Raw genomic sequence first — 22,034 nt, forward strand, 5'->3', positions numbered from 1 at the left:
AAATTACATGGCAAATGATTTATTTTTCATTAAAAATATGAAATGTTTTACGCTGCTTCCTTTCACGAATAAACAAATAATTCTGGAAATATTTGCATCGTTTCACCTCCTGACTTGCCTGTTTGTCTATCTGTCTGTCTGTCTCTCTCTCTCTCTCTCTCTGTCTCTCTGTCCGCCAGTCTTTCTTCCTCGCGGAACCCATATTCTCCTTCCTTAAATAAAAAATGATTGTGTGTATTGACGTCACTTCTGCATACCGATTTACTTACTAGTTCTCTTGTACACATTTTGTCAACCATGTTACTTTGCAAAACAATGTTTATCATTTTAATCATTTTTTTTTATCTATTGACGTTGCGAAAAGAAAACAGACTTTCTGATTTCTAATCATCTATAAAATAATTTACTGTAAAATATCCTGCAGTCTTCCAACAATCTATATTAACCATTCTTCTTCTTTAGAATTCTCGATATCAAAATTCAATAAACATCTGACAAAACACACTTCTGCCAAAACGAATGCCCTTTTCTGATCAACAGGCATTTTATTGAAACCGTCTGCCTTTCATATATATATTAGATGCTCTGAAGTCTCGTTACTTCACGAGATGGTTAACCTATAAGTAAATATGGCGCCATTTTTTCTTCGTTCTCCTTTTTTTCTTACATGGAGGTCACCTCTTATCAAGGCCCAGGAGCCACTCGGGGATAAAGGTTATTGCGTGTACAGTAATCAATGAGATAGTATCGTAGTTATCGTTAGTATTGGAGATTTGATAAAGTATCATACTTAAGGGGAGGATTCATCAGGAATTTGTTTATGTTGGACTTGAAGACATCCAAGTTGTAGTCAGGTGAAAACGGGAAAACGGAAGAGAGTTCCACAGGCGTGTACTTCTAAGAAAGAAGCTTTGTTCATGGAATCTACGTTTTGATTTAGGCACAGATAAAGAGTGGGCAAAGTTTTTGACAGTGGTTTCAGCTAGACGGGTGTTTATCGTAAAAGATTGGCGATGGGGGACCAGAGATTGGAGCTCGGACGAGCACTTACCATGGAAATAACTATAAAACAAAGATAGGCTCGCAACGTCTCTTCTGTGGGGGAGAGGTTGCATGGAAGAGAAAAGGACATCCCCCACTAAGCCACAAAGTCTATTTTGTACTCTGTCAAGGCAGGATAGGCTGTTTTGGCAGCTCCAGCTCTGGTAGTAGTACTCCATCCTTGGATGCAAACACTGCATGCGGTAGAAAATATCAAGTTTGTACTAATTTTTAATCTCATAATTCTATCGTTATCTCTAGTATTTTATTATAAATTATATGAAACGTTTACAAAATAAAAGGCGTTGTTTAAAGGCGGCTAACTTGAAATTAAAATAAATCACAAAAAAGTATTTTTATTATACAAATATGTGGTTTATTTGAATGATTAATTTTTTTTCATTTATAATTTAAATACAATATGGTCTCCGCGGCTAGCGTGTGTATTGCGCGATCTAGAGGTTCAATTTGCACAAATTCTTCGCATTGAATTAGGCTATGTTTCAGCAATAACGCGTCGAATGTTGTCATTCAAGTGGTCTATTGAGTCTGGTTTATAAGCGTAGACATGAAACTTTACATATCCACAAGGAAAGTAATCTAATGGATTAAATCGCATGAACGAGGTGGTCGGTTGACAAATTAATTACGTAAAAATATTGGCTCATCAAATGTTTTTCTCATTAAGAATTAGTAATTTTTCACAAATTTCAAAGGCTGCTAGGGTATCAGTTTTCATGATGAATTGGCAAATCAAGCTGATAGTTGCCAAATCTGCATTTAAAGATTATAGAGTTGTCAGTTTAACGTTCGCCGACTAAAAAAAAACACATCCTAAAACTAACAGATTTGCCGTACGAAATTAAAACAGTATTTTATACTGTTTTAATATTTTATGGACAACAGTGAAAAACTATTTCTTAAAATTTAGTTTTCATTTTATTTTTTTTACAATATACTCAAAAACTTATCATTTAATTTTTTAAAAATTCCATTTTCACCTCAAACAAAGCACAGTGCAACTTTGATATAACGGGGCTACTGTCGGTGACAATAGTTTCAGGGATACTGTGTAGGGAGTCGAGAAGCAAGATGTCTGTTCACATTACACTTGCACTCCTGCATGTCAGTACAGTTGGGAAAATATGAACCAGTTCTGAAGAAGAAACTATTAGAGTAGAAGGCCTGCTTACATCTAGGGATCTCTACTGTGCAGGAGTGGGACTGTGCTGCTTGCTGAGTTTGTTGGGAGTATTTACGTCGAAGGGGCACAAGGGCTTGTAGTTCATCAGAGCATCCACCATTAAAATACTCGTAAAACAGAGGGATGCAACATTTCGTCGATGGGACAGTGGTTGAAGCTTGGATCACAGTTCAGGACCTATCAGGTTGGCGACTCTCTTTTGAACCCTTTCCAGGTACTAGAGACTAGTAGCAGGTACACCAGCCCAAATGTGACAACAATACTCCATACATCGGCGAATGGTGGCCTTATAGAGATACAGGATACTTTCAGGCGTAAGTAGCATAATAGAGAGAGCGCATTTTCTTCGTAGGGTTCGTGGCAATGCTTTCAATGTATCTGTTCCAACTCATGTTCCCTGTGAACGTTTAGCCGAGGAGTTTGAAAGAAGTACTTTCAGGTAATGTATTTTTAGCCATTGTTATCGCAATAGAATATCAGCTGAAATAAATTTGATAGATAAGAATCCCCTATGAGATGAAGAGCCATTATCTATATGATATAATTTTTAAAACTCGTGGCAGGTTGGTTTGTTACCTAATGGATGGTCCTACGCCGGATAGCGAGTACATCAATTAGTATCAATCTTGATAAGGATCGGACTAAGTGCAGATAGAAGTTACATAAAGTTTGTGAAATAAACGAGTTCTGAGGAAATAGATATCATGTGAGATCAAAGTTAGAACAAAACAAAGATCAAAGTTAGAACAAAACAAAGAAACGTCAGGACATGATGCATGACGTCACGGATATCAAGGTTGACAATCTGTCTATGGACGCGGCATGAGATAGATCACTAATCATGCTGTAATCAGTGAAAGGAAAAGTTTGATCATAATTGTATTCTCTTTATTCACTATTGCCTCATTACGGGAATTAATATTTTGCATAAGCAACTTCAAGCCGATATGCCTGCGTCCGCATTTCTAATCCTTGTCGCTACACTAGCAGTGTCAGAAATCGCCATTAGAAATTCGTCGTAAACACTGGTATATTTAGACTTACTGTCTTTCGAAGTTTATATCTACTTGCAAAGTGTAATTCAAACCCTAACTTTTTTTAATTAAAGGAGCAAAGACCAAATTTAAAAAAAAAATAACAGGTTTAATATCAAATTATGCAATATTTGTTATTTTTTATAAATCGGGTTTCTTTAAAAAACATTTAAAGAAAATCAACGAAATTTTACTTACTTCGATTATAAAAAATATATATATAAATTTGAAAAAATCACTTAACTATAAAAATACTATTCAATGGGTACTTCCATTGTTCATTGTTAAGAATTTATCCATATTTATACTTATATTCCATGTCCTTTTTAAATAAAATACTTTTTTAAACAAGGATTAATAAAAAAAAAACACACACAAAAAAAAAAAAACGCGAACTCAGGTGTTTTTCGCTGTTCAAATAAAAGGTGGCAAAATTCTGATTTTCTTCGCGTTTATCTTACGGTGGCTTCAAAGGGCCACAATTAATGTCTCTTTCTATTTTTAATTTTTTTTTTATTTCTTCTGTATCGAGTGAATTTTTATAAAAATATCTAAGAAAAGAAAACATTGAATGAAATAGAAAAAATTGTCGTAAGCATCCGATATTTGCTTGACAATCTAAGCATAATATAATTGAGTGAAATAGAAAAAAATTGTCGTAAGCGTCCGATATTTGCTTTAATCTAAGCATAATATAAGCTTCCACTTAAAAAAAAGTCCACGTGATTAAAAAAAAAAAAGGTTTTACATTTTGGACTTTACAGGTAAATTTCTAAAAACACTTCTGTTTTTGCTTTAAATTAAAATATTTTATTTATTGATCTTTTATCTTCAATTTGTGATATATAAAACTTTGGTGAGTAAATTAATTATTTAAATTTTAATTGAGATTTCAAAATGGGGGGTGAATAAAAAACGTGTGTCTAAAATATTATATTTGATTTATTGGAAAGAGCATAAAATTTCACATTGACCCTGAAAATATCGTAAAAATTGAACCAATAGAAAAACTTTGATAGATTTTATAAATTGAAAAATTGAAAAATATTTAACTCGTAAAATTCAATTGATTTCATTACGTGAAAAAAAAAAAATAGCTGCATGGAGGCGCGCCGGCACTTTGTAAACACTTTTTTTTTTTTAAAATAAAAAAATAATATTTCTATTATTTCTTAAACAACTTTAATAGTTTATTTTGGAAGTATATTCCATAAAGAAAATAAACAACCCACTTTAAAAAGAGAAATTAGGAGTTTTTTTTTATATATTTTATTCGCAGTTTCGTGTTAGGGGCGTCAAAAATTCCCCCAAAATTCTGATACATCTATCGCTACAGTCATTATATTACAGTTTTATATCAAAGAACTATCATTTTTAGTTTTGGTTAAAGTGTTAAGTCTGCAGGAAAGTATTGTTAGTAATTTGTCTTCCTAAACCCAAAGAAAACATTCTCTCACACGACTCTGTCGCATCAAATATCCACAAATGTAATAAATGGTCCTGTGTTGCTTCAGGTCCCTTTTTTATTAGATAAAATATGACCGATTGATGGCAATCTGAATCTGGGAGGTATTTACTTACGATCGACCACTTTCAGAACAACTGGCATATCGCCATGACACTTCAAAGTATGCGGGAAATTGGCAAAGTAACTAACCGGAAACGGTCGTTGAAATATCTGAATGAAAAGGGAATTATTGGATAGATTGGTGCAAATAAAGGCAAAAAAAAAAAAAAATAATAAAATAAATAAAATAAAAAAAATAAACAAATAATAATAATAATAAGAAGAAGAATAAGAAGAAGAAGAAGAAGAAGAAGAAGAAGAAGAAGAAGAAGAAGAAGAATGAATATAAACAAGACATTGCATTCTAGCGATAGCTTGTCTTCGTTTGACTTGCGGCGACATTCACACAGGATGGGCTGCGCCGTCTACTCTCCTAGAACACAGCATCCCGGACGAACGCAGATCACGCAATACGGTCTCCAGCTGCCAAGAGAGTGAACAGCCTGTACTGGCACCTGTAACGAACACAGTAGACCTATGGACCAGAGCTAAGTTCGATATCAGCTTTGGCCTCCCGGGCGTCTTCGCAAATCTTGAAGCGATTTTGAAGCAATTCTTACGTGGATAAGCTTTTCTATAGATAAGTTCATTATAACTTTCTTTTTAGCGATTGTTATTTCAAAGGTAGCTTGACAGACCAATGGAAAACATCTTTTCAAATTTAAGTATAACTGTACAACTTAAAAAACATTTCAAATTTAGTGTAGCAAGCCAACGAAATAAGATTTCAAATTTAAGTGTGATATACCAACGAAATAAGATTTCAAATTAAACGTGATAGACCAACGAAAATAAGATTTCAAATTTAAGCATGATAAACCAAGGAAAATATCATTTCAAACTTAAGCGTGATAGAAAAACGAAAATAAGATTTCAAGTTTAAGCGTGATAGACCAACGAAAAGGGGATTTCAAATGTAATCGTGATAGACCAACGAAAATATCATTTCAAATTTAAACGTGATAGACCAACGAATATAAGATTTCAAATTTAATCGTGACAGGCCAAGAAAAATACTATTTCAAATTTGAACATTTCAAATTTAACGTAGCAAGTCAATGAAAATAAGATTTCAAATTTAATCGTGATAGACCAACGAAAATAAGATTTAGAATGAAATCGTGATAGGCAAAGGAAAACAAGATTTCAAATTTAAGCGTGATAAAGCCAACGAAGATATAATTTCAAATGTAAGCTTGAAAGTCCAACGAGAATAATATTTCAAATTTCGAGTTCATCGCCCAACAAAAATAATATTTTAAATATAATTGTAACACAGGGTCTTATTCGGATGTATATTTGATAGACTAGCCGAATATAGCATTTCAAATCAGTGCGTGGCAGACCGACGGAATTGAGTCCGCATCTAATGAAAGAAATTAAAGAATGATAGAAAATTTAAGAAAATGAAACAAAAGAAACAGTTGGGAGATAATAACTAACGTTGCCTTTAGATATAAAAGAAATGGGGGTAATACATGCGATTGCCTAAACAATCATCATTTTTATATTTTTACTAGCAAGATATACCCCGCGTTACCCGGTATTAAACGTAAAGTTAAATTACTTTAAAAAATGGAGTAAAAAAGAAAAAATGGGGAAAAACTGAGACATGTGCGTGTGAGTATTATGTTTTTTTCTAAACAGTTCACTTCTTGAAAGTAAAAAAAAAAACTAGTACGATTACACTTAGGCCAGCTTGACACGATCTCTAAAAAGTGTTTTCAAACCTACTTATTCTTAACATAAAGAAGCTGCTATGTGAACGATTCACACATGCCCTCCCCCCAAGTACCAATTTTTCAATTTTGGAGCAACCTTTTTTGCGGATGAAAACCGATTAAAAATTTTTTTTCACATGTCTGAATATCATATATACTAAATTTCAGGTCTCTAGGGTTGTCTTCCCAAATACGTACACACACACACACACACACACACACATTTTCACTTATATAAATGTATAGATAGATTTTAAATTATCCTTAGATTTTTTATATTTGATTTTCTATTTTCTCTTCACTGAATTCTACTTCCGGTTTTATATCTCTGCTTTCATTTCACTTCTATTCAGATTCTTATTATTTCTTATCTAGTTATTAGTTTCTCCTTTTCCTGCTAAATCGCCAACAGCAAGTAGTTCATCATCATCATCATCATCATCATCATCATCATCATCATCATCATCATCATCATCATTGTCACAGTCCCTCCCCCTCTTCTTCCTTCTTTCCTAATAGTCTTCTTCACAGTCTTATTTTTGTTTTTCTTCTCCTCTTCTCCTCCTTCTTCTTCTCCTCCCCCTCCTCCTCTTCAAAACAGTTTGACCTTTGAAAAAACTGTTTAATTCATCATCATTTTCCGTTTCGATAAACCCAACAGAATCCCAAGCCTGGGCAACTCTTTTTATTTTGAATAAACCGTTTGAGTTATCATTCTCTTTTTCTTTTTTTCGTTGAGCACAATCTCCACAACCGATAAATGACTCAAGTGAGTCGCTCTCATCACAAATAAACTTAGCGTTCGGATCACGGAGGCAATTTACTGCACTCGTCCCAGAATACTCTCTTCCTCTGGATTTAGACAATACCAAGTCGGTCTAAATGCAGCGTGTTATTGCACAACCCTTGCTTTACTCGTGATACCATTTCATATGCCATTCATTGTCGTTAGAGAAACAAGAACAGATGCATTCGTAAGATGCATCCATTTAATTTGCGCGTTTAGCGATGGGAATTTTATCCCAGACTTAATACCGACAAATCGATTAATATACCGACGCAATGTGGATTTTTGTAGACGCCAAACTCCAATACCAGTGACATCCAAGAAGTAGACAAAGTTTGTTTTGTAGTAAAAATAAAATATTATTTACCTAATAGAATTGAATCCATTCATATCATGAGGTATTTGTATAAAAATCATCGTCTCCATATATTTCTGCATTTACATAATCTAACACAGAAACTTGTCCACCATTCCACGATGCATTCCACAGTGTCATTTATTCTGCATTTTGTATAGTGACAACCTGGGCAATATTCCTAATCTGAAACCTAACTTTAATCTGTTGTCGCTAAAAAAAAACTAAAAACAAAACAACAACAACAACAACAACAACAACAACAACAAAACACTTTCTGTTACTTACTCGAAGGGTTTGAATCCATTCATGGTATTGAGTATTTGCTTAAAAAGACCCTCTCCTTATATTTCTGCCCCCCCCGCAAACTCACTTGTTCATCATTTTGCGATGCGTTCCACAGTGGCGTTTATTCTGCGTTGTGTATAATAAGAAATGATTGCTTTGTCTATTTCAAAGTGGAGACATGGTCTCTATGTCTAACTCTAACAATATTTTGTTGTATTAGAAAACATTTTATTACTGTTCATATTGGATATTTCCATAAAAAAAATGGCCATCTCCCTTACATAAACTTCCATAGATAGCTGTCCATCATTTCGCGAGTCGTTTCACAGTGGCCTTTATGCCGCATTTTGTACAGCCTTACTCGCGTCCTAGATTTTTAAATAGCAATCCATTTAATATATCGATACATTATACAAGCTCGCTTAGTTTGTCGTTTAAGCTGACAAAGCCAACTGTACTTTTTACAAGCAAATTTTTATTTGTTATTGTTGTACTGTGTTATCAGTATTAAAATAATGTACTTCACTATTACTTAGTCCAGCATAGACGACTGTTACCAAAAATAATGTTCAAATAATCACCTAAAAATCAAAATCAAAATAAAATTATTTTCAAGTGAATAGAAAGTATTTACCCCAAATTAAATAAACAACCCTGCAAAATAGCAAAATAAACTGCAAAATAGCAAAATAAACTGCAAACTAGCAAAATAAACAAATAAGCAATAAATAATAAACAGATAAACAAATAAACTGTAAAATAGCAAAATAAACTACAAAATAGCAAATTAAACAATAAATAATCTCTATATAAATAAAATGAACTCATTTTTTCCCGTCTGATTTTGACATTAATAGGATTAAAAATCAAGATATTTCATGCAAATATAATATGCACAAACGGCAGAACAATATCTGAGGTGTGTTATAGGCTTATTATTTCTCAAATTCCTCGATAATCTTAGATTTCTATACTTTTTCTGCTGAGAAGTCACGGCCAAAATCGGTTAAGATCAATGGAAATGGTAAAATATTTTCTCTCTAATAAATTCCTCCTCCCCCTGCCACCACTTAACACCGTTTGGGGATCGTTCACAAGGAACAGTTGAGAAGAGAACACCGGGTTGGCTTCGTAGTTCTTTCATGTGAAGTTATTTAAAATCACTAAACTAAGCTCCAGTGCTCTGTGGCGTAGTGGTTAGCGTGCTGGACAATTCACATTATATTTTCACGTTCGCGCCGACCTACCGTAGTCGTTTTTTTTTCCCCCCAAAACAACTGGAATGGACTTTTCTTGGTGGCCGAACTGTTAACGTTGCAGATGTTTTTTTTTGTTTTTTTTTTCACTTTATTTTCCTACTTTTACTCATGACTCCGGGTTTGATCCTTCCTACTTACCTACCATAACATTTTTTAACCCCCCCCCGTCCCGGAAACAAACACTCGGACAACGCCGGGTACCCCCGCTAGTAAACAAATAAACTGTAAAATAGCAAAATAACTTGCAAAATAGCAGCCTCCAGAAGAGTGTCACTTACAATTTTACTTAGTACGTTCTATTATCAACAACACAGTAAAGCAATAATAAATAAAAGTAGCTAGTCTCAAGCAAAATTTGATTTGTCAGCTAAAAAATAAATAAATTAGGCAAGTCTGAAGTAAGTATCGATACATCAGATATATTAATATTTGAAAATCCGAGAAGGCGATCTTTTTTATGTTAGATGCTTACATTTTATAATATAAGTTAATTAATGGCCAGAAAAAAGAAGTGGTGCCTTTCCAACCTGTGATCTATCAGATGGTTTCTAATTCTATATGTGACCTTTTGAGTTGTGTGCGTTCCAGGGTTTGAGTTATGTACGTAGAGTTTGAGTTAGGGTTCATTCCTAAACAACTTGCACTAAACACGAGAATAGCATGCCTGCATTCCCTCAGCCATAACCGAGCAGAAGTCTTACGTTATTAACAATTGTATTTTGCGTATCGCCCGCACTGAGGATTGAACCTTCAACATCCAGAAGAGTATCATTGATAACTGAATTTTACCTAGTACTTTAGTCGTTACGACACAGTGATTATTTAAAAACATTTTCTATTCGCAATTATCTGTGGATAAATAAATATTTTTAAAATAAATGATAACAAAGAATATTATTCTATTACACAGTACAACAATAATAAATAAATAAAATAGCTAGTCGAAAGCATTTGATTTGTCAGCTCATAAATAAATAAATAAATAATAATAAAATGAAATAAATAAATTAAGCAAGTTTGAATCAAGTATCGATATATCAGATGGGTTGTTATTTGAAACCCAGACAAAATGATGTTTTATGTCAGATTTTTACTTTTTTGCAATATAAGTTAATGCTTAGAAAAAGAAGTTGTGCCTTTCCACCATGTGATATACCAAATGGTTCCTAACACAATAGGTAACCTACTGAGCCGTGTACATTTCAATATGGATAGGGTTAGAGTTAGTGTGAGGCTTGGGTTTAGGGTTCACTCCTAAATAGCGTAAACCATGTTTTGGGCAGTTAATCAGTAGATCACACATTGCAATGTAAACAACTCGATAGATCACGTAGTGAACGAGCACTGAAAAGGTTGATTTGCCAACTTAAATGCTGTTGGTGTCTGACTTTGAAAATCCAACAAGATAATCTTATAGCTTAGCTTCTTACTTTTTTACTATATGGTTTATGTTAAAAAAAAAATCAATAACTGCTTACGCACAAGGATTTTTGAAATAACATTACAGCTTACAATAACCTTTATTTGTTTTTATAAAACTAAGGTCACTATAACATTTGTCTCGTTTCATGCGCCATTTTAAAATGGAAGTTACGGATCAGGTTTCGTTATATTTACGATCTGCGCAGGCGCAAGTTATAGCGTGTTGGCCTTTTTTTTTTTTTTATTTGACTTGTTGCGTGTAATGAATTTTTTACGAGCACTACTTTTTTTATGACTTCTCCAATTGGTATTTTATGTGTGAATCTTGCGGTTTGTCTTTTTGCATATTTCATTACTTTTCAAGGATCTGGGTATTTAGTGCGAAGTTAAAAGTAGCAAAAGATCTCCACCTACACCACATATACATATATATATATATATATATATATATATATATTGTTGTTGTTGTTATTATTATTATTATTATTATTATTATCCACTGACACGTGTTTCGTCGTCTACGACTCATCAGTGGCTGAATCTAGTGCAACTCTCCATTTGGGGGTACCAAATTGGTCAAAGGGAAAACTATTCCTAACTCGCATTTAGGTAAAATGCACTTTCATATGAATAATTCAATTCATTCAAAATAATAATAATAATAATAATAATGTATCACTAACAGAAACAAATAAAAATAACATCTCTCTCTCTCTCTTTCTCTCTCTCTCTCTCTCTCTCTCTCTCTCTCTCTATATATATATATATATATATACTAGCGACGGGGGTGGGGTGCGCACGGTTTTGTCCGGTTGTAAAATACTCTTAAACATGATATTTTAATTTTGTCTAGAATTTTCAGAAGTTTAGATAAAATAACCTTCTGAAAATATGAATATTACGCTCTTCTTTTGAAATTTTTTTCCTTAGAGCACTCTGCTGGAATTTATATATATATATATATATATATATATATATATATATATATATATATATATATATATATATATATATATAAATTCAGGTTTGAGATGTTCAAAGTAGGGACTAATGGATACAACGAGGTTGTTAGATAGTGCTCGATAACAAGAGCAAAATATTTTTTATTATTTTTTCAAGGGTAAACAGTTATATTTGGTCGCTACAAACAGCTATCTGTTTCAGTCAATTAGACTTCGTCATGCGAGCCTGAACCATTCGACACTAAAGAAAAAAGGAAAAGACTGAGCTCTTAAAAAAAAAACAATAAAAAAAAACAAAAGATGAAAGTTGCGAGCTCTCTTAAATAATGGCGAATATATTTGTGGGCTTTTATGAAAAACAATTGTTATCTAGACCCATGAAACCGCTAGTCTATTTTCGATTTGTAGATGATACATTTTGCCTATTTAATAATCAAACAGTGGCAAAAAAAATTCTTCACATTACTAAACAAAATGCATCCCGTATTAAAGTATACTTATGAGGGTGAAAGCAATTCTAATTTAGTCTTCCTTGATGTATTGATAACGAAAACGCCATTAAATTATCTGACATCAATTTACCGTAAACCAACGCTTACTGGTCTGTATACTAGGTGGGATTCATTTTGCCCTAATAAACGAAAGTATAATTTGATTGGGACCTTAACACATCGTGCCCTCATGATTTTATCACAATCTAAACTGAATGAAAAACTAAAAATGATTACTAATACTTTGTCCAATAATTGATACCCTCTTGATATGATTAACTTCGTGATAAAAAGGAAAATAAATATTTTTTCCCAAATAAAGATGACGGCTAAATGTTCAATTTACATTCGTTTACTTTGGTTAGGGACAATAAGTGAAAAAATCGCCAAACAGATTAGCTCAGCTGTGGAACATTGCTATTTTGCCTCCAATGTATGTGTTGTGTTTTCAACAAAACCATTATTGCCATCCTCTCGAAAGGATGTTCTGCCACCCCCATCATATGAATAATGTTATTTATCAATTTAAACATAGTTGCAGTGCCAACTATGTGGACAGAACAACCCTCAGGTTAGATGGTCGCGTCCAAGAACATGTACCTAGTAAAATCTGGAATGGAATCTACAAACCAACGGACATTTTGAGCAATACGTATGGCTCCGCTATAACGGACCATTTGCTTAAAAACCCGCGATGTGCAATGAATTTCAGCAGCGACTCATTTTCTATCCTGAGTCACGCTCACTCATTATTTCATTTGAAGGTCTTGCAGACTATTCACGTCCGATTAAAGAGACCTTCTCTCTGTAAGCAGAAGGATTGTCTTTTAGGTTTGGACGTGAGTTGTCTCTAAGGTGTTTTCTCCCCATATCATAACGATGGATTTATTTTAGTCGTTCCTCTCACTTTTTTTCTCTTCCTCTCGACAATTTTATTTTATTTTAGCCGCTCCCCACGTTTAAATTCGTTTCCCTATAACAATAAAATATTAAAAAAACAAAAAAAAAAAAACTCGATTTGGCTTTTGAAAAGTGAGGGCGAAACCTGGTCGTCTGACTCTACCCCATTATCTTTTTTTTTTTTTTTCTTAATCTTCATTTTCCCCCCGTCCTTCTTTTCATCATGGATACAAAAAAACTCAGTCTTCCCTTTTTCATACCTATAATAAAGTTTTGTATCCCCCCCCCCAATTATGAAGTACATATATTAATGTGAAACACCTGTTTGCGTAAGTTCGGTCATTCTTAAATAAAACGGTTTCATAATTATGAACGTGGCTGTTAACAGAAAACATCCTCAAAGTAAAAAGGGAGGCGCGAACAGGATTCAATCTAAAGCCTGCAAAAAGTGGTTGCCTATCATCGGAATTTTATCATTTTCTTGATAAATTCAACGAATTTGTAACCAAGGTCGTAGAGTCGAATGCTATAAAGTTCTAATTCGTCTCCGGCTTCTAGAATTCTCTACTAAAAAAAACAAAAAACAAAAAAAACAATTTTTTCTCTGACACTTAGAATTGCAAAATATTCGACTTCGACTCCTTATGAAATATCTTCTAATATTGAGTAGTAATTGGAGTAGAATTTCAAAATCTGACTCCGACTCCTAATTTATTTACGAATTGTTCGACTCCCCTGATGTTAGGACGTGTAGCAGATTAAACATCGAAATGCGATCTGAACGTTCTAATTGTTTACCCTGGTTATTTCTCTGGTTCTCTTCGTCACTTCCTAAACCTAAAATGTTTTTGACATAAAGGTGTTCACTCTGAGAATTGTCAGCCTATGGAAATCTTTCCAAAACCCAAACAGTAACACCTAAACGTGGATGTAGTAAGCTAGTGTGAACTTAAAAATCCCTATCAAACCTGCCCAAGAAAATAATTTAAAGACTGATTCTACTAGTCGACCGAATGAAAAGAATACAAAATGGTCTAACAAATGCCCCATTTCGTGCCTTTGACCGGGGTTGTCGATTCACACACATGTACACACGCATACACAAGAACAAAGGTAAACGCACACATATATACACAATGCCACGCTGCCTAACGCACTATGAGCTTATTGACTATTCATTTAAGTTCTTTACTCTAAAATGAACTATGAACATTTATTAACATGTAAGTAATTTTTATATTCTTACTAGCTGGACGCCCGGCGTTGCTCGGTCGTACAATACGCTTAAAGATGATATTTTAATTTATGCAGATTGCGTATGTATTATCATAGAATCAATCTTCTATTGATTATTATATATTACGAGCAATAATTTGCACTGTGCACTAATTCGCAAAATAAATAAATAAAAAATACTAATAATATCCTTCATCGAATCCCGTCTGTGTTTGTTTACAATATCACGTCAGCTGATATTTAGGCTTGACGATGAATGCTCTGAAAAAGCCCCTTTCTGATTAATGTTTACTATTAAAATATGCAAACGGAGAAATGATTTTGGGCGATTTTAAATATTACCTCATTTTTTTTATTGTAAGCTAGCCTGGATGTCCGGCGTTGCTCGGGTGTTTGGGGGGGGGAGCGCAAAAAAGAAAAAAAAAGTGGTAGTAGGCACGCAGGCTCGAACCTGTACCGCGAAGGAGGAAAAGAACGTGAAACAAAACAAAACAAAATAACGTGACATCTTTGCCTTTGTGTCCATCGTCAAACTGGAAGTGGCGAAGGTTTAAATTAATGTTAGTCAATCGAAAATAGGGGATGACTTTCGAAAAACGCGACCCCTCCTTATAGAAAAGTACCTAGTTGAGGTTGAAGGAGATAATGTTTTTAGCCAATATTTCGATATTTGTCGTCCGAAGGGTCAAGCTTCAAAACGATACCGATCTCGTGAAAACCCGTCGCCTCTATCGAAAGTTTTAGGCAAACATACAAACATACATACATACATACATACAGACAGACATACAGGCAGACAGACAGACAGACAGACAGACAGACAGACAGACAGACATTTAAACAGGCAGGTGAGATTTATATTATAAACTAGCCTGGCTGCCGGCGTTCCCCAGATGGTAGGAGGTATGTGTTGAGCAAAAAAAAAAAAAAAAAAAGATTTAATCAGCAGGCAGGCTGGAACCCGTGACGCGAAGGCGGAAAAGAAAGTGGAGGTGTGTGTAAGGGTGTTGGTTGAGCAAAACAACAAACAATGGATATTGCGAGCGAAAACAAAAATAGGAGTAGTAAGCAGGCTCGGATCCATATCACGCCAGAGAAAAAAAGAGGTTAAAAGAAAAACAAAAAACACTGTCTTACCGATGTGCCCACCGTGGTTATGACGTAACGAGAGGTCCAAATAACGCCTTTTATGCGACATCGAGGAAGCGAGGGTTGAATGACTTGCCAAAAATGTCAGCGAAAAAAACCGACATTCCCTGTACAAAAAGGCCCAGTTGAGAGTGAGGGAATTAATGTTTTGGACCAAATTTTTCGATATTTGTCGTCTGAAGGGTCGAGCTTTAAAATGATACCGATCTCGTAAAAATCCGTCACTTCCGTCGAAAGTTTTAGACATACATAGATACAATTAAACAGATTTTTGTCCTTTATATTATAGACTACCGAGGGGTACCCGGCGTTGTCCGGGTGTTTGTAGGGGTGTGTGGTGTTAAATAAAAAAGAAACCGTGTTAGAAATTTCAGAATGCAAGGGCGATAACCGCGTGATTTGCAATCACGCGATTAATTCGACCAATGGTGTTGCGTTGATTCAGTTGCTGCGGAGGATGCAAAAGTGGCGGGAATTTTGTGTTTTAAAAAACAGATTTCAACTTGACGTCGAGCCAAGCAGACGCGCGTAATCTCGCTCTATGCCTAATGAACTAAGGCATGGGTCTACCCCATTTATTTCTCCGCTCATTTAAATGCGGATACTAGCCAGAGGCTAAAATGTTCTACGGATTAATTACTTCCTTATCATTGCCCACAAAGGGGCATATTATTTTATGAACATCGATCGCAAAGTGCGTTGATCGTATCGACAGTCTGGAAGGATTTCGCGAACCCTCAACCAATTGTACGAGCGGCCGAGTCTACCAGCATCTTCACAAGAAGAAAACTACCTTCGCCTTTCAAGGCATGAACTACAACTACCTTCGCCTTTCAAGGCAAGAACTACCCGCCATTTGGCAGAAGCTAAAGAGGGCACTCTTTTGCAATATGGACTCCTTTTTACCCTTTTGTAAATAAAATTATTCTTGGATTTAAGGTGAGCCTTTGTTGCTTTTCTGAGTCTCTTTCATTCTGCCATAGCAAAAACGAGTAAGAGACTTTCTTACAACCGGAGGGGGGGGGGTAGGATCGAAGCCGAACCTCTGAGGCGAAGTTTGAAAATAAAATCGGCCAGCCAGAAGTGAAAGATGTTTGAAAGTCGTCGAGCGTTACGACGACGACGATGACGATGTAAGCATTGTTATAAGCGAAGTAAGAAAATAAAACAACGTTTTAATTAAGCGGGCGGTGGGGGGGGTAAAACACAAATTAAAACAAAAAAACGAACGAACGTTACGTGAAAAATGGCTTAAATAATACAGGGTTCAATATTTAAATGTAAAAAATCGAAAAAAAAAGACATCTTACACCACGATTGAAACCCAAAACGTTTAGATAATGAACCAACCCTTAACTACCTACGCTAAAGCGGCGTATATAAAGTTTGTTCGGTTTATCAACTATTCAAAGTAAATCAGGTCACGACGTCATGACGTCATCTGACGCATGCGTTGTTGACCCTCCCCCTATCGAATCTGTCTAGACATCTCTCTCTCTCCCCCCCCCTCTCTCTCACTTCGTCTGCCTTACTCTAAAGACTGGAAAATGGCGTCTGGCTGTTTTTATTTTTAAAAACTTCGTTCATTAATATTTTTTGTAAGCGTATTTTTTTTTTTTACTTCACATGTTTGGCTTATTATTTTTCGTTTAACTATCGAGTCTAACTATTTTGAATGTGTTAATAACTTTGGTAACGTTGCCATAGCGTAGAAGTTCATAGTTTAGCTTTAATTTTTTTTTACTGATAACAACATTTTTAAATTGTAAATTAAGACCGCCATTAGAGGTTGCTGACGTCAAGATCACGTGACATGACTCAGCGGGTTTTAAATACAAGTTGACCCAAAATAAACGGCCGCGTGTATACTTTATGTAGAAGACTTGGCGACCGTATTTTTTGGGACAGTTATAAATCGATTTAAAAATATGTAATGTTTAACATTAAAATGTCACTCCCCCCCCGAAGAAAATCGATCAGTTGACGCACTTCTGATGGTCACTTTGGGCCAATTTTTCGATATTTGTCGTCCGGAAGGTGGTGCTTTCATATGAGACCACGTTTGTGAATTTTTCTTGTGTCTGTCAAAAGTTTTTAGCAGACACACAAACATACATACACACAAAAAACATACACACATTTTCGTTTTTATATATATAGAAGATTCTCTTATAACATGTCGTATTTCTTAATTTCTCTTTTACAAAATTCTTTTAATGTGTTAGATGGCCGTTGTGATCCTTTTATTATTTTAATGTTTCATTGTATTTTTTTTTATTATGCATCCTTTATACTCTCTTCATTTTCTTCCCTCGTTAAAATATAACTTTTATACCCTAATATATAAAAATGTTGACGTTGTTCCTGGCTATGCACAAAGCCACGTCATGATGGCCTCACTCGAAAGCCAGGCATCACGCCACACAAGAACACAAAATAAATAAATGAATAAATGAATAAATAAATAAAACTAGAAGATAGAATTTACAACTAAAACTTTACTTCTTTAAGGTTGCATATAACCCCCGTATGTGAGCAATAAATATACCGACAAATGCACCATATAACAAGTTAAACGAAAAGAGGTAAATTGCATATAAACAGTTTTCCATGAAAACACATTGTATAAACAAACAATTAAAAGATAACACGAGAAACAAATGTTTTAACAAACGAATAACACTATACTAGTGGGACGTGTGGACATTCCACAGGGGACGGATTCATATGTAATATATTGATGTTGGCATTCTGTAGATGTTCAACGTAAATGGAGACGCAATGATATTATTGTAGCTATTTTGTTAAAACTGCAAAAGTCTTTATTCAAGCTAGCAGGGACGCCCGGGATAGCCACGTCTGAAAATACGCTTAAAGATGATATTTTAATTATTGCAGGTTTCGTATATATTATTATAGAGTTAATGTTCTATAAATTTTTTTATATATTATAAAGTTTCGATTTAAAAAAAAAACAAAAAAAAAATATCTATATGACTTGGGTTCATCAGCTTGAATCGAAACCGAATCCCAAACTTATGAGTATATATGTATATAACTTTAGTTTCTTCAGCTATTATCAAAACCGAAACTAAAACGTATGAAGAATTCTTGATAAAATTATTTATTAACTAGCGGGGGTACCCGGCGTTGCCCGAGTGTTTGTTTCCGAGACGGGGGGGGGGGGAAGAGTTTTAAAAAATGTTATGGTAGGTAAGTAGGAAGGATCAAACCCGGAGTCATGAGTAAAAGTAGGAAAATAAAGTGTGAAAAAAAAACAAAAAAAAAACATCTGCAACGTTAACAGTTCGGCCACCAAGAAAAGTCCATTCCAGTTGTTTAGGAAAAAAAAACACGACTACGGTAGGTCGGCGCGAACGTGAAAATATAATGTGAATTGTCCAGCACGCTAACCACTACGCCACAGAGCACTGCAGCTTAGTTTAGTGATTTTAAATGACTTCACATGAAAGAACTACGAAGCCAAACCGGTGTTCTCTTCTCAACTGTTCCTTGTGAACGATCCCCAAACGGTGTTAAGTGGTGGCAGGGGGAGGAGGAATTTATTAGAGAGAAAATATTTTACCACTTCCATTGATCTTAACCGATTTTGGCCGTGACTTCTCAGCAGAAAAAGTATAGAAATCTAAGATTATCGAGGAATTTGAGAAATAATAAGCCTATAACACACCTCAGATATTGTTCTGCCGTTTGTGCATATTATATTTGAATGAAATATCTTGATTTTTAATCCTATTAAGGTCAAAATCCGACGGGAAAAATGAGTTCATTTTATTTATATAGAGAAAAAAAAATTACTAAGGTGCCATCAGCTAAAATCGAAACCGAAACCAAAACTTATGAAGAATTCTTGATAAAATTATTTATCAAAAAAATTAAATGACTTGAGTGTCTTCAGCTATAATCGAAACCGAAAGCAAAATTATTAAGAATTCTTGGTAAAATTATTCATTACAAAAAAATCGAAGTACATAACAATTAAACGACCCGGATGTAAGCGTGACACAGAAAATAACACACGTTATTGTATTAATGTATGGATAAATAGTCTCGTACTTAATATATTCTCTCCACAGACCAATTTGTTTTACAGAAAGGAAAAATTTTAAACTTGCCGGTTGAAAAACTTTAAAAGTCTTAGCAAATTTCGTTTTATTTTTCTTACAATAACAACACGTTCACTAATCAATTATTGAACGTGTTTATAGGAAAACAATTAAGTTCTTCAATCAGTTATTCAAATAATTAAAAAAAAAAAAATTAGTATCGTTAAAGAAAATCGAAATTATTACAAATCGTTTACAAATTAAAATAGTAATAAGTTAAAACTACTTAAAATGATTAATTAAAATAACTTTTCAATAAATAAATAAATAAATTGACAAAAATAAAAAATAAAACAATAAACCAATAAAATAAATAAATAAAAATAAAAAATAAAAAAATAAAATAATAAAAAATTAATAAATAAAAGAGAAAAATAAATAAATAAAACATAAATAAACAAATAAATAAATAAACAAATAAATTAAAAATAAATAAATAAATAGATATAAAAAATGAATAAATAAAAAATAAATGAATACAAAATAAATACATAAAAATAAAAAATAAAATGAATTAATGAAAATATAAATAAATAAAAAAAATTAAAAAATAAAGCTATACATCTACATACAAACAGAAAGAAATTTGTCTAACGTCGGTCTCATTCGCTTCCTGCGAGAACATCTTATCTCTCCTAATTACAGAGCTTCGCGGCAAGATAAAACCAAAATTTCCTGTCTAAACTTGCAAACAGTTCATTATTAAAGCCGAGCACAATGATTCCAATCTTAATTTGCAATAAAATTTTCGGTAAAGATGAAGAGTTCCGGTTTTTGATTCATCCAAGATTACAATTGTTGCATTTTTTCTTTTTCTTTTTTTTTTTTACAAAGAGATTACCACATATCAAGGCCTGGACGCCACTCGAGAATAAGGGTTGATGTGTGTATTGTAATCATTGAGACAGTAGCGTCGTAATCGTTTGTGGCGGAAATTTGGTATAATCAGATTATTTATGAGGACGGTTCAATAAGAACTTGTTTACGGTGGACTTGAAGAGGACAATATTGTAGTAAGATGGAAAGCAGAGCCCTGAAACCGAGTTCCACAGACGGGCAGTTCTAGGAAAGAAGCTTTGTTGACGGAATCCACGTTTAGGTTTAGGCACCGATAGAGAGTCAGCGGGATTTATTGATAGTGATTTTGGCTAGACAAGTGGTTTTTTTTGTGAAAGATTGGTGAGGGGCAACCATAGATTGGAACTCTGTCGAACACTTGCCATGAAAATAACGATAGAACTGAGACGGGCTCGCAGATTATACTTTAAAGAGTGACAAAACGCTACTATCTAAAAATATAACTATATATCTTTATTGCCGATGATGTTGATGGAGGGTTGGTTGTTAGGCGGGAGATACACGTACAGGAATTTGATGGGTTGATTTTTTTTTGGACCAAAATCGTCAACAAAGTCAGGTATCCATTTCAGGCTATTCTATCTATTTATGCCCACCGAAATGCGCCTTGGGACATCATTGTCACTGTAGAGATACTCAAAGGGTAGTTTATTTCGCAATTATCGTTTCACTGAATTGACCTTACTTTACTTCAACTTCAATGTGCTCATATCTTTTGCCGAAAATGACATTTCAAACATTCAAAATTTTACTTACGTTTTTGACAATCGATCATGTTTGTTGTTTTTTCTCATGCTGATATCTGGTGTAAGGTTCAGCATTCCTGTTCAAACGACCTCCTGATATATCCGATAATTATTTCTATGTTGTTTCTTGCATGTTGTCACCAGGTGCAAATATTCTTGTCAAAATTATTTCTCAGTACACACAGCCTGGATACTTAACACAATTTCTACAGAAATCTACGTCTATATTTACACATTTATATAAAAGTCACTTTATGTGTGTGTAAAAGAGAGTTCCTTCCTCATAGATTCCGAAACGGTTGATCCCATCTTTTGCAAATTTCACACAAAGCTTATTTATAAGCCTTGCTGTTTTCTTAGATATGATCTGTACAGAAATTATTCTGATAAGTATCGAAAATCGAAAAAATCCGATCCTAAAAATTTAAGAATTTTTAAAGGGAAATATATTACGTTATACCGGTCAAGGAAGATAATAATATACGAGCAAATCATTTTTTCTTAAATAATAATAATAATAATAATAATAATAATAATAATAATAATAATAATAAAAACAGATTTGTTGGCATCACCAGTTTATTTTAATTTTTTTTCTTATTAATGAGTTCAATTTACGATAAAAGAAGAGGTACCATTTAAAATCGCCGTAAATCATTTCTTCGTTCGCATATTTTAAAACTAAACATTAATCAGAAGTGACTTTTCCAGGGCATTCATCGTCAAGCCCAAATATCAGCTGACGTGATATTGTAAACAAACACAAACGGTATTTGATGAATGATTTTTATTTATTTACTTGCGAATTAGTCCACCGGACAAATTATTCCTCGTAATATATAATAATCAATAGAGGATTGATTCTATAATAATACATACGTAATCTG

General features: G+C 33.8%; 1 protein-coding gene and 1 long non-coding RNA gene across 5 annotated transcripts in view; both read left to right on the plus strand.

The window, feature by feature from the left end:
* LOC145261151 (uncharacterized) overlaps positions 1 to 22,034 on the plus strand; it is a 1,211,790-nt gene that overhangs the window by 294,769 nt on the left and 894,987 nt on the right. The window lies entirely within an intron of this gene.
* On the plus strand, positions 11,738 to 18,547 carry LOC145261149 (uncharacterized). The gene is made up of 2 exons (XR_013864419.1): positions 11,738 to 15,373; positions 15,439 to 18,547. It is a non-coding gene; the product is annotated as an uncharacterized LOC145261149 (long non-coding RNA).

This window comes from Euprymna scolopes, chromosome 37 (assembly GCF_053919585.1).
Source record: "Euprymna scolopes isolate OS-2025 chromosome 37, ASM5391958v1, whole genome shotgun sequence".
In the NCBI taxonomy this organism is placed as follows: Eukaryota; Metazoa; Mollusca; class Cephalopoda; order Sepiida; family Sepiolidae; genus Euprymna; species Euprymna scolopes.